Here is a 14,337-nt window from a genome sequence, read left to right as displayed (position 1 = left end):
TATTAATCCTAAAATAGTTATAATATAATTATAATTTATATTGTAGCTATATTAGGATTTATTTTACAGGTAAGTATTTAGCTTTAAATAGGAATAATTTATTTAATAAGAGTTAATTTATTTTGTTAGATTTAAATTATATTTAAGTTAGGGGGGTGTTAGTGTTAGGGTTAGACTTAGCTTTAGGGGTTAATCCATTTATTAGAATAGCGGCGAGATTCGGTCGGCAGATTAGGGGTTAATAATTGAAGTTAGGTTTCGGCGATGTTAGGGAGGGCAGATTAGGGGTTAATACTATTTATTATAGGGTTATTGAGGCGGGAGTGAGGCTGATTAGGGGTTAATAACTTTATTATAGTAGCAGTGAGATCCGCTCGGCAGATTAGGGGTTAATAAGTGTAGGCAGGTGGAGGCGACGTTGAGGGGGGCAGATTAGGGGTTAATAAATATAATATAGGGGTCGGCGGTGTTAGGGGCAGCAGATTAGGGGTACATAGCTATAATGTAGGTGGCGGCTCTTTGCGGTCGGCAGATTAGGGGTTAATTATTGTAGGTAGCTGGTGGCGACGTTGTGGGGGGCAGGTTAGGGGTTAATAAATATAATATAGGGGTCGGCGGTGTTAGGGGCAGCAGATTAGGGGTACATAAGTATAACGTAGGTGGCGGTCGGCAGATTAGGGGTTAAAAAATTTTAATCGAGTGGCGGCGATGTGGGGGGACCTCGGTTTAGGGGTACATAGGTAGTTTATGGGTGTTAGTGTACTTTAGAGCACAGTAGTTAAGAGCTTTATAAACCAGCGTTAGCCCAGAAAGCTCTTAACTACTGACTTTTTTCTGCGGCTGGAGTTTTGTCGTTAGAATTCTAACGCTCACTTCAGACACGACTCTAAATACCGGCGTTAGAAAGATCCCATTGAAAAGATAGGATACGCAATTGACGTAAGGGGATCTGCGGTATGGAAAAGTCGCGGCTGAAAAGTGAGCGTTAGACCCTTTCCTGACTGACTCCAAATACCGGCGGTAGCCTAAAACCAGCGTTAGGAGCCTCTAACGCTGGTTTTCACGGCTACCGCCAAACTCTAAATCTAGGCCATAGAAACTATACAATATTCCATATAGGGCTGGATTACAAGTGTCATGATAACAGTTTTGCGTAAGTGGTAAAGGGTTTATCATGGGTGTAGAAGTAGCGCATGTATTATAAGTTGAAACTAAACCTGTTTGCTCGAGCGCAGCTTCAGAGTTCTGGTTAACTGTTACATTCTAATAATAAGTTGCACAAAACTCATAAAAATACATTAAAAAGCACAGTTACATTAATATTAACACCATCTAATAAAAATATTTTTTTTTAAATTGCGTTAAAAAGTTATAAGGGTTCAAAGATATGAGATCTCAGGTTTTAGGAGGAATAAAGAGCTGCAAAGGGCTTGCACATACAGATACATACATATACACACACATAGACACAAATATATATATATATATATATATATATATATATATATATATATATATATATATATAATGTCAATTAGCCAGTAGCCCAGCACTCCAACCTCTGTGGTGTAACTCTGACCTGGGTGCATTCCTCAAAAGCCAGGTATTGATATTTGTTGTAAAGGAGGGCACTCACAGGATTTTTATTTTCAACAATTGATAGTTTTTATTCTGAATGCATCAGAATTTACACATAAATGATCATAGTCAACGTTTCAGCTCTTAATTGAGCCTTCTTCAAGACAAGGTTTATCTTAAATCAGCTATTCAGCCGTGCTCCCAGAAGATAAATAAATCATCAAGGCTCAATTAAGAGCCAAAACGTTGACTATGATCATTTATGTGTAAATTCTGATGTATTCAAAATAAAAGCTATCAATTGTTGAAAATAAAAATGCTGTGAGTGCCCTCCTTTACAACAAATATATATATATATATATATATATATATATATACAGTATCTCACAAAAGTGAGTACACCCCTCACATTTTTGCAAATATTTTATTATATCTTTTCATGTGACAATACTGAAGAAATGACACTTTGCAACAATGTAAAGTAGTTAGTGTACAGCCTGTATAACAGTGTAAATTTGCTGCCCCCTCAAAATAACTCAACACACAGCCATTAATGTCTAACAATTGGCAACAAAAGTGAGTACACCCCTAAGTGGAAATGTCCAAATTGGGCCCAATTAGCCATTTTTCCTCCCCGGTGTCATGTGACTTGTTAGTGTTACAAGGTCTCAAGTGTGAATGGGGAGCAGGTGTGTCAAATTTGAAAGTATCACTCACACTGTCTCATACTGGTCACTGGAAGTTCAATATGGCACCTCATGGCAAAGAACTCTTTGAGGATCTGAAAAAATGAATTGTTGCTCTACATTAAGATGGCCTAGGCTATAAGAAGATTGCCAAGACCCTGAAACTGAGCTGCAGCACGGTGGGCAAGACCATTCAGCGGTTTCACAGGACAGGTTCCACTCAGAACAGGCCTTGTCATGGTCGACTAAAGAAGTTGAGGGCATGTGCTCAGAGTCATATCCAGAGGTCGTCTTTGGGAAATAGACGTATGAGTGCTGTCAGTATTGCTGCAGAGGTTGAAGGAGTGGGGGGGTCAGCCTGTCAGTGCTCAGAACATACATCACACACTGCATCAAATTGGTCTGCATGGCAGTCATCCCAAAAGGAAGCCTCTTCTAAAGATGATGCACAAGATAGCATGCAAACAGTTTGCTGAAGCAGACTAAGGACATTGATTACTGTAACCATGTCCTGTAGTCCGATGAGACCAAGATAAACTTATTTGGTTCAGATGGTGTCAAGTGTGTGTGGCGACAACCAGGAGGAGTACAAAGACAAGTGTGTCTTGCCTACAGTCAAGCATGGTGGTGGGAGTGTCATGGTCTTGGCCTGCATGAGTGCTGTCGGCACTGGGGAGCTACAGTTCATTGAGGGAACCATGAATGCCAACATGTACTGTGACATACTAAAGCAGAGAATGATCCCCTCCCTTCAGAGACTTGGCCGCAGGGCAGTATTCCAACATGATAACGGCCCCAAACACACCTCCAAGACGACCACTGCATTGCTAAAGAAGCTGAGGGTAAAGGTGATGGACTGGCCAAGCATGTCTCCAGACCTAAACCCTATTGAGCATCTGTGGGGCATCCTCAAATGGAAGGTGGGGAAGCACAAGGTCTCTAACATTCACAAGCTCTGTGATGTCGTCATGGAGGAGTGAAAGAGGACTCCAGTGGCAATCTGTGAAGCTCTGGTGAACTCCATGCTCAAGAGGGTTAAGGCAGTGCTGGAAAGTGGTGGCCATGCAAAATATTGACATTGGACCCAATTTGGACATTTCAGCTTAGGGGTGTACTCACTTTGGTTGCCAATGGTTTAGACATTAATGGCTGTGTGTTGAGTTATTTTGAGGGGACAGCAAATTTACACTGTTTTACCGGCTGTACACTCACTACTTTACATTGTAATAAAGTGTCATTTCTTCAGTGTTGTCACATGAAAAGGTATAATAAAATATTTACAAAAATGTGAGGGGTGTACTCACTTTTGTTAGATACTGTATATATATATATATATATATATATATATATATATATATATATATATATATATATATATATATATAAGATGCCCAAAAAACAAAGTATTGCAGTATGCAGTGATACCTTTTTTATTGGACTAACATAATATTTCAAAGACAAGCTTTCAAGAGTTTTCCTCTCTTCCTCTTCGAAAGCTTGTCTTTGAAATATTATGTTAGTCCAATAAAAAAGGTATCACTGCATACTACAATACTTTGTTTTTTGAGCATCTTATCTACTGGACTAATGGCTAATCAAATCTTCACTATATATATATCTCTCAAAATAACAAGAGTATTGCATTGAGCAATGATACTTTTTTATTGGACTCACTATATATTTATAAGATGACAAGCTTCCGGAAGAATGTCTTCCTTTTTCAAGTCTGAAGCAATACACACCTAATACCCCCCTAACTTTAAATGAAAAAGGAAGACACTCTTCCGAAAGCTTGTCATCTTATAAATGTATAGTTAGTCCAATAAAAAAGTATCATTGCTCAATGCAATACTCTTTTGTTATTTTGATATCTAAATCTCTAGACTAACACGGCTACTCTAATCAACGTATATATATATAGAATAGCAAAGGAGTGCTCTCTCACTTAAGTTCAACTACCAGGGTGCTAGTGAAGTATGATATACAAGTAAACAAAAGACTTGCACTCGCTGGATTTTTCAAACGCCAATTTTACTGTGACCGTGTAATAACGTTTCGGGGATACATTATCCCCGAAACGTTATTACACGGTCACAGTAAAATTGGCATTTGAAAAATCCAGCGAGTGCAAGTCTTTTGTTTACTTGTATATATATATATATATATATATATATATATATATATATATATATATATATATATATATATATACTGTATATACAGTATATATATATAAATATGTTCTTTGAGGCCCTTTGCAGTCAAGTATCTGAAAACGTAAAATAATATATACCATAATATTACTGTGTTTGTATTGTAAATATTTCAATTCCAATGTTCTTTACATAAAGAATAAGTTCTAAGTATTTGTAGATTTCTATTAAATCATGTTCTATTTAAATCCGTATATATCTACACCTATATATAATACTACTGAGTACCACCTTCTCTGCCTTCTCTCTTAACATGTAATATTTGTAATCATCATGTAGGGGGCTGCAAAATTCATCAAACATATGGCTAGATTAGGAGTTTTGTGGTACGGCTATTACTGCTGAAAAATTGTCCATTGCACCTGTAATGGCCAGTAACGCATACTATGAGTCGTGGCAGTATAGCTATATAGCAAGCATTTTAGCCTGTAACGCAACGTCCATTCCGCACTCAAAAAAATTACGTTAGAGTGCGGGATTTTACATTGCAGCATATTACAAGTTGTGCGGTCCGGCTAAAATGCTTGCATTACAGCCTATGCCAACATGATCCATACCGCCATCTGAGACCAGTAAATATGGATTTTGTAAAAAAAAAAATGTTTCACAAAACTCATAACTCAACTGTTACAAAGTACACTAACACCCATAAACTACCTATTAACCCCTAAACCACCATCCTCCCACATCGCAAACACTATATTAAATGTATTAACCCCTAATCTGACGCCCACATTGCGACTATTAAATAAACCTATTAACCCCTTATCCGCTGCCCCCGACATCGCCAACACTAAATAAACCTATTAACCCCTAAACCGCGGTTCCCCAACATTGCCGACACTAATAAAAGTTATTAACCCCTAAACTGCCACCCCCGACATCGCAAAACACTAAATTAAACTATTAACCCTTAAACCTAATACCCCCCTAACTTTAAATTAAAATTACAATTTAACTATCTTTAAAAAAATAAAAACTTACCTGTGAAATAAAAAAACTTAAGTTTAAACTAACCTAACAAACCTAACACCTAACCAACTAACCTAACAAACCTAACATAACACTAAAAAAAAAACTCATAAAAACCCTCTAAGATTAACAAAAAATAATAAACGAAATTATGAAAAATAAAAACAATTACACCTAATCTAATAGCCCTATAAAAAATTAAAAGCCCCCCAAAATAAAAACACCCCCTAACCTACAATGAACTACCAATAGCCCTTAAAAGGGCCTTTTGTAGGGCATTGTCCTAAGTTAAACAGCTCTTTTACCTTAAAAATTACTAAGTTCCTCCTAAAAGAAAACCCCCACCCAACCAACCCCCCAAAATAAAAAACCTAACTCCTAAGATACCCTTTGCCCCTAAAGGGGAATTTGTATGGGCATTGCCCTCAAAAGGGCATTCAGCTCTTTTACTGCCCTTAAAAAGGCATTCAGCTCTTTTACAATTGCCCAAAGCCCTAATCTAAAAAAAAAAACACCTAAAAAAAAAGAAAAAAAAACTAACACTAACCCCATAAAATCTACTCACGGTTTCTGACATCCATCTTCATTCAGGCGGTGAGAAGTCTTCATCCAGGCTGTGACACCTTCATCTATCTCATTCAAATCAGCTAATAGAATTTCAGTAGCTCTCATCCCATTGGCTGTTTTGAACAGCCAATAGGATTTCAGAAGCTCTCATCCTATTGGCTGATTTGAATTTGAAAAATCAAATCAGCCAATAGGAATGCAAGGCACGCCATTTTGAAAGGCTACCTTGCATTCAACTTCAGTGTATGGCGGTGACCGTATGAAGAGGACTCTCCACGCAGGATGTCTTCAACGTCCAGGATAGCTCCGCTCAACACCCCCGGGATGAAGAAAGAAGACGTCCCTGAGATGGATGAAGGTGTCAATGCCTGGATGAAGACTTCTCGCTGCCTGGATGAAGATGGATGTTCGGACTTCAGGAACCATGATTAGATTTTATGGAGTTAGTGTTAGGTTTTTTTCTTTATATTTTTGGGTGAATTTTTTTTTTATAGATTAGGGCTTTGGGCAGTTGTAAAAGAGCTGAATGCCCTTTTAAGGGCAGTAAAAGAGCTGAATGCCCTTTTAAGGGCAATTCCTATACAAATACCCCTTTAGGGGCAATGGATATTTTAGGATTTTTTAGAGTTAGGTTTTTTATTTTGAGGGTTTGGTTGGGTGAAGGGGTTTTTATTTTTCGTAATTTAGTGTTTATTATTTATAGTAATGTTAGATTTTTTTTTTTTTTTAAAGTGTTAGGTTTTTTTTTCATTTTAAATTTAGGTTTTTAATTAGTAGCTTTTTTACTTTATTAGTTATGTTAGGTTAATTTATAGTTTAAACTTTGTTTTTTTTTATTTCACAGGCAAGTTTTTATTTTTTTAAAGACAGTTTTATTGTAACTTTTAATTTAAAGTTAGGGGGGTGTTTAGAGTTTAATAGTTAAATTTAGTGTTTTGCGATATGGGGGGGTCGGCGGTTTAGGGGTTAATAGGTTTAGTTTAGCAGTTTAGCGGTTAATACTTTATTATAGTGTTGGCTTTATTAAGGTGTCAACTAATGGGGAGCAGCGGGATAGGGGTTAATATTTTTTATTAGTGTTGGCGATGTCGGGGAGTGGCAGAATAGGGGTTAATAATGTTTATTAGTGTCAGCGATGTCGGGAAGCGGCGGATTAGGGGTTAATAATTTGTATTAGTGTTGGTGATGTCGGGGAGTGGCAGATTAGGGGTTAATAACTTTTATTAGTATCGACAATGTTAGGGAGTGGTGGATTAGGGGTTAATAACTTTTATTAGTGTCAGCGATGTCGGGGGGCGGCAGACTAGGGCTTTTTAGACTAGGCGTTTATGTTAGGGTGTTAGGTTTAAACGTGACAACATTCTTTTCCCCATAGACATCAATGGGGTTGCGTTACGGCAATCTCTATTCTGCGATCGCAGGTGTTTGTTTTTTTATGGGGGAAAGCATGCACGAGCACGTAAACTCAACCCTTAAGTTTTTGTGCGGTATGGAGAGTGCAATAACGCAATTTTTTTGATGTTAGTTTTGCACTCTGTTTAGGGCAAAACTCGTAATCTAGGTTATTGTAAATAATGTTGTCCCTTTGCTTTTCTCAAAGTTGCTAAGCACAATATATTAATCAATAATTAATGATTAACCAGCACCTTTTATTTTGAGTATCGGCACTTTTTTTTTTTTTTTTACATCGCACTAGTTATAGACATATATGTTACCAAAAAAAATCATATATATATAGAAATATTTATTGATGAATAAATAGGACATATTCTTCTACGTGAAGAACATTGGAATGTGAAATATTAATATTTCATGTCAGATTAAAGCCCTTGAGAAAATGCGATCAGGTTTGCACAATTTGTTGAGGGTTAGTTTTTTTTACTTTTCACGCTGCTTTGAAATCTATGGGGGAATACATTAGCAAGGTCGGGATATTCTAACCAGCATTTTGCGTGCATTGGGTTGTCGGGCGAGCGAAAAAGTTTCACTTTCAACATGTAATACGTGCAGTACCCAACATGCACAAATAACTTACTTCTGGCAGAGTTAGTGCACGGGCGGGAGGGATAAATAGCGCTCCACTCATAATCTAGCCCATATTTTGAATTTGCCAATACTAGTTAAAAGGACAGTATACTGTAAAATTGGTTTTCCCTTAATGTGTTTCCCATTACTTTTTTTCCAGCTGCAGAGTATATAATATATGAGAATTAGCTTTTTAAGGTTTATTTTTTTATATTAAATAGATGATTTGTGTTTTGAAGCCAAAACCTAATAAAATGGGTTGAGCTTGTAGGTATAATCAGATCTGATTACTTTATCACATTGTGTACATATACCTGCTTCTTTATCTTATATCTTTCTGTAAACCAAACACCCGTACTTGGAGAGAACAATTGAAAATGAACATTGTATTACCTTATCTCTTCTATACCCCACTGGGAGTGTAATTTATTCTGCTGGATGAGTTTACACAACCCCATCCGACATGCAGTGTCGCCCGTAGAAGCCGGCGACGCCAGATTTTGCGCGGGTTTGGTATCACATATACGGCATAATATACAAGTTACGCTCGTATATTTCTGCCTTCGCCCGTAGTTTTTTGGCCCATAGACTGACATACAAAACACGCGCAGTTTGGTATCCAATATACAGCGTAAGGACTTACGTGGCGAAAATGGAGAAATCTTACTCCATATTCACCTCGCCACAAAATGCAGGCGTAGCAATCCTTGCGCTGAGTATTGGAGCACCGTAACTGCCTAAGCTGCCTGCAAAATAAAACCTAACACCTAACGCATGGGCAATGTCTATCTACCTGTCAACCGCAATCCCCCACCGAAATAACTAATAAAGTTTTTAACCCCTAAACCGCCGCTCCTGGACCCCGCCGCTACCTACATTAAATGTATTACCCCCTAATCTGACTCCCCTACAGCGCTGCCACCTATATTAAATATATTACCCCCTAATCTGACCCCCCTACACCGCTGCCACCTACATTAAATATATTACCCCCTAATCTGACCCCCCCACACTGCCGCCACCTATATTAAATATATTAACCCCTAATCTGACCCCCTACACCGCCGCCACCTACATTAAATATATTACCCCCTAATCTGACCCCCCTACACCTCCGCCACCTATATTAAATATATTAACCCCTAATCTGACCCCCCCTACACCGCCGCCACCTACATAAAATATATTACCCCCTAAACCTAAGTCTAACCCTAACACCCTCTAACTTAATTATTATTTTAATAAATCTAAATAATATTAATATTATTAACTAAATTATTCCTATTTAAAACTAAATACTTACCAATAAAATAAACCCTAAGATAGCTACAATATAATTAATAATTACATTGTAGCTATTTTAGGGTTTATATTTATTTTACAGGTAACTTTGTATTTATTTTAACTAGGTACAATAGCTATTAAATAGTTAATAACTATTTAATAGCTACCTAGTTAAAATAATTACAAAGTTACCTGTAAAATAAATCCTAACCTAAGTTACAAATAAACCTAACACTACACTATAAAAAATTTATTAAATAAACTACAATTATCTAAACTAAAATACAATTAAATAAACTAAACTATATTACAAAAAAAACAAACACTAAATTACAAAAAATAAAAAAATATTACAAGAAGTTTATTCAAATCAGCCAATAGAATTACAGTAGCTCTTATTCTATTGGCTATTCAAATCAGCCAATAGAATTACAGTAGCTCTCATCCGATTGGCTGATTTGAATTTGAAGGCTCAAATCAGCCAATAGGAATTTAAGGGACGCCATTTTTAATCGCGTACCTTGAAATCCTATTCAGTGTATGGTGGAGATCGTATGAAGAGCGCTCCATGGCTCCGCTGTCTTCAGTTCCAGCGTCGCCAATCTTCAGTTCCAGTGTTGCTGGTCTTTAGTTCCAGAGTCGACGGTCTTCAGCTCCGCGGTCATCGGTCTTCAACTCCTCCGCTCCGTGCCGGCTGGTTCCTGGAAGAAGAAGAGGTCGTCGCTTGGAAGAAGACTTCATCGTCTGGAACAGGACCTTCTCCGCCGGTCTTCAGGACAGGTAAGGACAACTTGGGGGTTAGACTTAGGTTTTTTTAAGGGGGGATCGGGTGGGTTTTAGAGTAGGGGTGTATGGGTGGTGGGTTGTAATGGGGGGGATTGTTCTTTTTTTTACAGGTAAAAGAGCTGATTACTTTGGGGCAATGCCCCGCAAAAGGCCCTTTTAAGGGCTGGTAATAGAGCTGATTACTTTGGGGCAATGCCCCGCAAAAGGCTCTTTTAAGGGCTATTTGTAATTTAGTTTAGGGTAGGGAAATTTTATTATTTTGGGGGGCTTTTTTTATTTTATTAGGGGGCTTAGATTAGGTGTAATTAGATTAAACTTCTTGTAATATTTTTTTATTTTTTGTAATTTAGTGTTTGTTTGTTTGTTTTTGTAATATAGTTTAGTTTATTTAATTGTATTTTAGTTTAGATAATTGTAGTTTATTTAATTAATTTATTGATAGTGTAGTGTTAGATGTATTTGTAACTTAGGTTAGGATTTATTTTACAAGTAATTTTGTAATTATTTTAACTAGGTAGCTATTAAATAGTTATTAACTATTTAATAGCTATCTTACCTAGTTAAAATAAATACAAAGTTACCTGTAAAATAAATATAAACCCTAAAATAGCTACAATGTAATTATTAATTATATTGTAGCTATCTTAGGGTTTATTTTATAGGTAAGTATTTAGTTTTAAATAGGAATAATTTAGTTAATAATATTAATATTATTTAGATTTATTTAAATAATAATTAAGTTAGGGGGTGTTAGGGTTAGACTTAGGTTCAGGGGGTAATATATTTTATGTAGGTGGCGGCGGTGTAGGGGGGTCAGATTAGGGGTTAATATATTTAATATAGGTGGCGGCGGTGTAGGGGGGTCAGATTAGGGGGTAATATATTTAATGTAGGTGGCGGCGGTGTAGGGGGGTCAGATTAGGGGGTAATATATTTAATATAGGTGGCGGCAGTGTAGGGGGGTCAGATTAGGGGGTAATACATATAATGTAGGTCGCGGCAGGGCCCGGGAGCGGCGGTTTAGGGGTTACTACTAGGATAGGTTTATTGCGGTGTGGGCTATGGCAGTTTAGGGGTTAATAATTAGGCTTATTGCGTTGTGGGGGGTTGTCGGTCTAGGGGTTAATACATTTATTGTTAGGAGTGAGAGGGGGGATTGCAGATAAAGGGGTATACGTGTCGGGCTATTTTTAGGAGGCGTGTTAGACAGTTACGGGAGATTTTATACTTTAGTAAGTTTTTGTAGGAGCAGGCAGTTGCTAAAGTGCCGTAAGTCACTGGCGACTCCAGAAATTTGTACTTACGCTTATTTCTGGACATCGCTAGTTTATCCAACTTACGGCACTTTAGCAACTGCCGGCGGGGTATATTGGATACCCCAATGTGCGAGGTGAAACTACGGGCAGCGCGGGTTCCCTCGCTTGCGCTGAAAATTACGCCGTATATTGGATCGCGCCCCTTATCCATACCTTAGATCTAAGGCCAGAAACTTTCAGAATAGGTGGGGATACTACAGGCTAAGGGTAAAGAAAATACTTGTGAGCAATTTAATACACTCCAGCAGGTAAAGTGGATAATTGGGAACAAATTAAAGGGGAGAAATGTTTGAGTAAACTGTCCCTTTAACGCGACATTAAACCGCTGGGTACAGTAGTTTGGTTACTATTTACCATGCTATTGTTTTCAGTCATGTTCCTGCAGCTCTCTTTAAAGCCTTTCTCTTATTTTAACTCATTGCGAAATCCATTTTGTAAAACTCTGCATTTTATATTGGGCTCCACCTTTTTATAGCTTGTGTATTGTTGCATTCTGTTAAAGAAGCAGTGCATTTACACAGGTCATGCTTTTTGACAGCTGCCCCTTGCACTCCAGTTTATCTCATGTAATAGTGAGCAGAAGTGTTACATTTTTGCAGTTTTTTGCACAATTTAAAAGTTACATAACAGCTAGAAGCTCCAAGATGGTGGCACTCAGTGTAAAGATGCAGAACTTTACTAACTAACTAATACTAAGGAATTAAATAATAATGAATAATGAATAAATAATGAATTTGAAGACACCAATCAGAAAGTGCTACCTAGGTGCTAAACCAAAAATGGGCCAACTCCTAAGCTTTTGACTTTGACTTGACTATCCCTTTAGCTCTTAAAATTGCAAAGCTTCTGAAGCGTGATCATCGAACAATCAAGCGTTTCCTTCAAAATAGTCAACAGGGTCGCAAGAAGCGTGTGGAAAAACCAAGGCGCAAAATAACTGCCCATGAACTGAGAAAAGTCAAGCGTGCAGCTGCCAAGATGCCACTTGCCACCAGTTTGGCCATATTTCAGAGCTGCAACATCACTGGAGTGCCCAAAAGCACAAGGTGTGCAATACTCAGAGACATGGCCAAGGTAAGAAAGGCTGAAAGACGACCACCACTGAACAAGACACACAAGCTGAAACGTCAAGACTGGGCCAAGAAATATCTCAAGACTGATTTTTCTAAGGTTTTATGGACTGATGAAATGAGAGTGAGTCTTGATGGGCCAGATGGATGGGCCCGTGGCTGGATTGGTAAAGGGCAGAGAGCTCCAGTCCGACTCAGACGCCAGCAAGGTGGAGGTGGAGTACTGGTTTGGGCTGGTATCATCAAAGATGAGCTTGTGGGGCCTTTTCGGGTTGAGGATGGAGTCAAGCTCAACTCCCAGTCCTACTGCCAGTTTCTGGAAGACACCTTCTTCAAGCAGTGGTACAGGAAGAAGTCTGCATCCTTCAAGAAAAACATGATTTTCATGCAGGACAATGCTCCATCACACGCGTCCAAGTACTCCACAGCGTGGCTGGCAAGAAAGGGTATAAAAGAAGAAAATCTAATGACATGGCCTCCTTGTTCACCTGATCTGAACCCCATTGAGAACCTGTGGTCCATCATCAAATGTGAGATTTACAAGGAGGGAAAACAGTACACCTCTCTGAACAGTGTCTGGGAGGCTGTGGTTGCTGCTGCACGCAATGTTGATGGTGAACAGATCAAAACACTGACAGAATCCATGGATGGCAGGCTTTTGAGTGTCCTTGCAAAGAAAGGTGGCTATATTGGTCACTGATTTGTTTTTGTTTTGTTTTTGAATGTCAGAAATGTATATTTGTGAATGTTGAGATGTTATATTGGTTTCACTGGTAAAAATAAATAATTGAAATGGGTATATATTTGTTTTTTTGTTAAGTTGCCTAATAATTATGCACAGTAATAGTCACCTGCACACACAGATATCCCCCTAAAATAGCTAAAACTAAAAACAAACTAAAAACTACTTCCAAAAATATTCAGCTTTGATATTAATGAGTTTTTTGGGTTCATTGAGAACATGGTTGTTGTTCAATAATAAAATTAATCCTCAAAAATACAACTTGCCTAATAATTCTGCACTCCCTGTATTTTCATACAAATTCCAAATACAGGTTTCACCGTATCCTCAAAAATAAACATTTGTACAATTTAAAGGGATAAGAAAGTTAAAATTAAACTTGCATGATTCAGATAGAGCATGTAATTTAAAGACACTTTTAAATTCACTTCTATTTTCAAATCTGCTTTGTTCTCTTGGTATCCTTGTTGAAAAAGAATACACACATATCTTACACAAATAATTGCTAGCTGCTGATTGGTGCCTACACACATTTGTCTCTTGTGATTGACTACCTGCTAGTAGTGCAACTCTGTTCCTTCAGCAAAGGATAAAAAAGAGAATCAAGCAAATCATGGAAGAAAGTTTTGGGGTTTCGTGTCAATTTGGAGTTTAATGTCACATACAACCAATCTTTCATTTAAACCAAATAACATATGGTGATGATTATAGAAACATAAACATTAAAATATATAGCTAGAAAATCATCATTATGGTTAAGTGATGCTTTTACAGTTAATGTGAAGGTCAATTTAGATGAATCGGTGCCCGGTTTTTAATAATCCTATTAAAAACAAGGGCACTTTAATTCATCAAAATTGACATTTCACTCATTTTCTTCAAATACTTACCTTTTAATCCTAACGTCGCAAGCCCTCTTCGCATGTCCAAAATGACGAATCCGGCTTCCTCCAATCACTGCGTTGCCTCAGGCCATGATTCAACCGGGGGGGGGGGGGGAGCCGTGATTGGAGGAAGCCGGATTCGTCATTTCTGATGTATGAAGAGGCTTATGACGGCCAGGGGAATTGCTGGAGCAGCTGTGAAGATTAAAAGGTA

This window comes from Bombina bombina, chromosome 8 (genome assembly GCF_027579735.1).
Source record: "Bombina bombina isolate aBomBom1 chromosome 8, aBomBom1.pri, whole genome shotgun sequence".
NCBI lineage: Eukaryota > Metazoa > Chordata > Amphibia > Anura > Bombinatoridae > Bombina > Bombina bombina.
The sequence above is the reverse complement of the archived record's forward strand: the minus strand, read 5'-3'. Positions refer to the sequence as shown.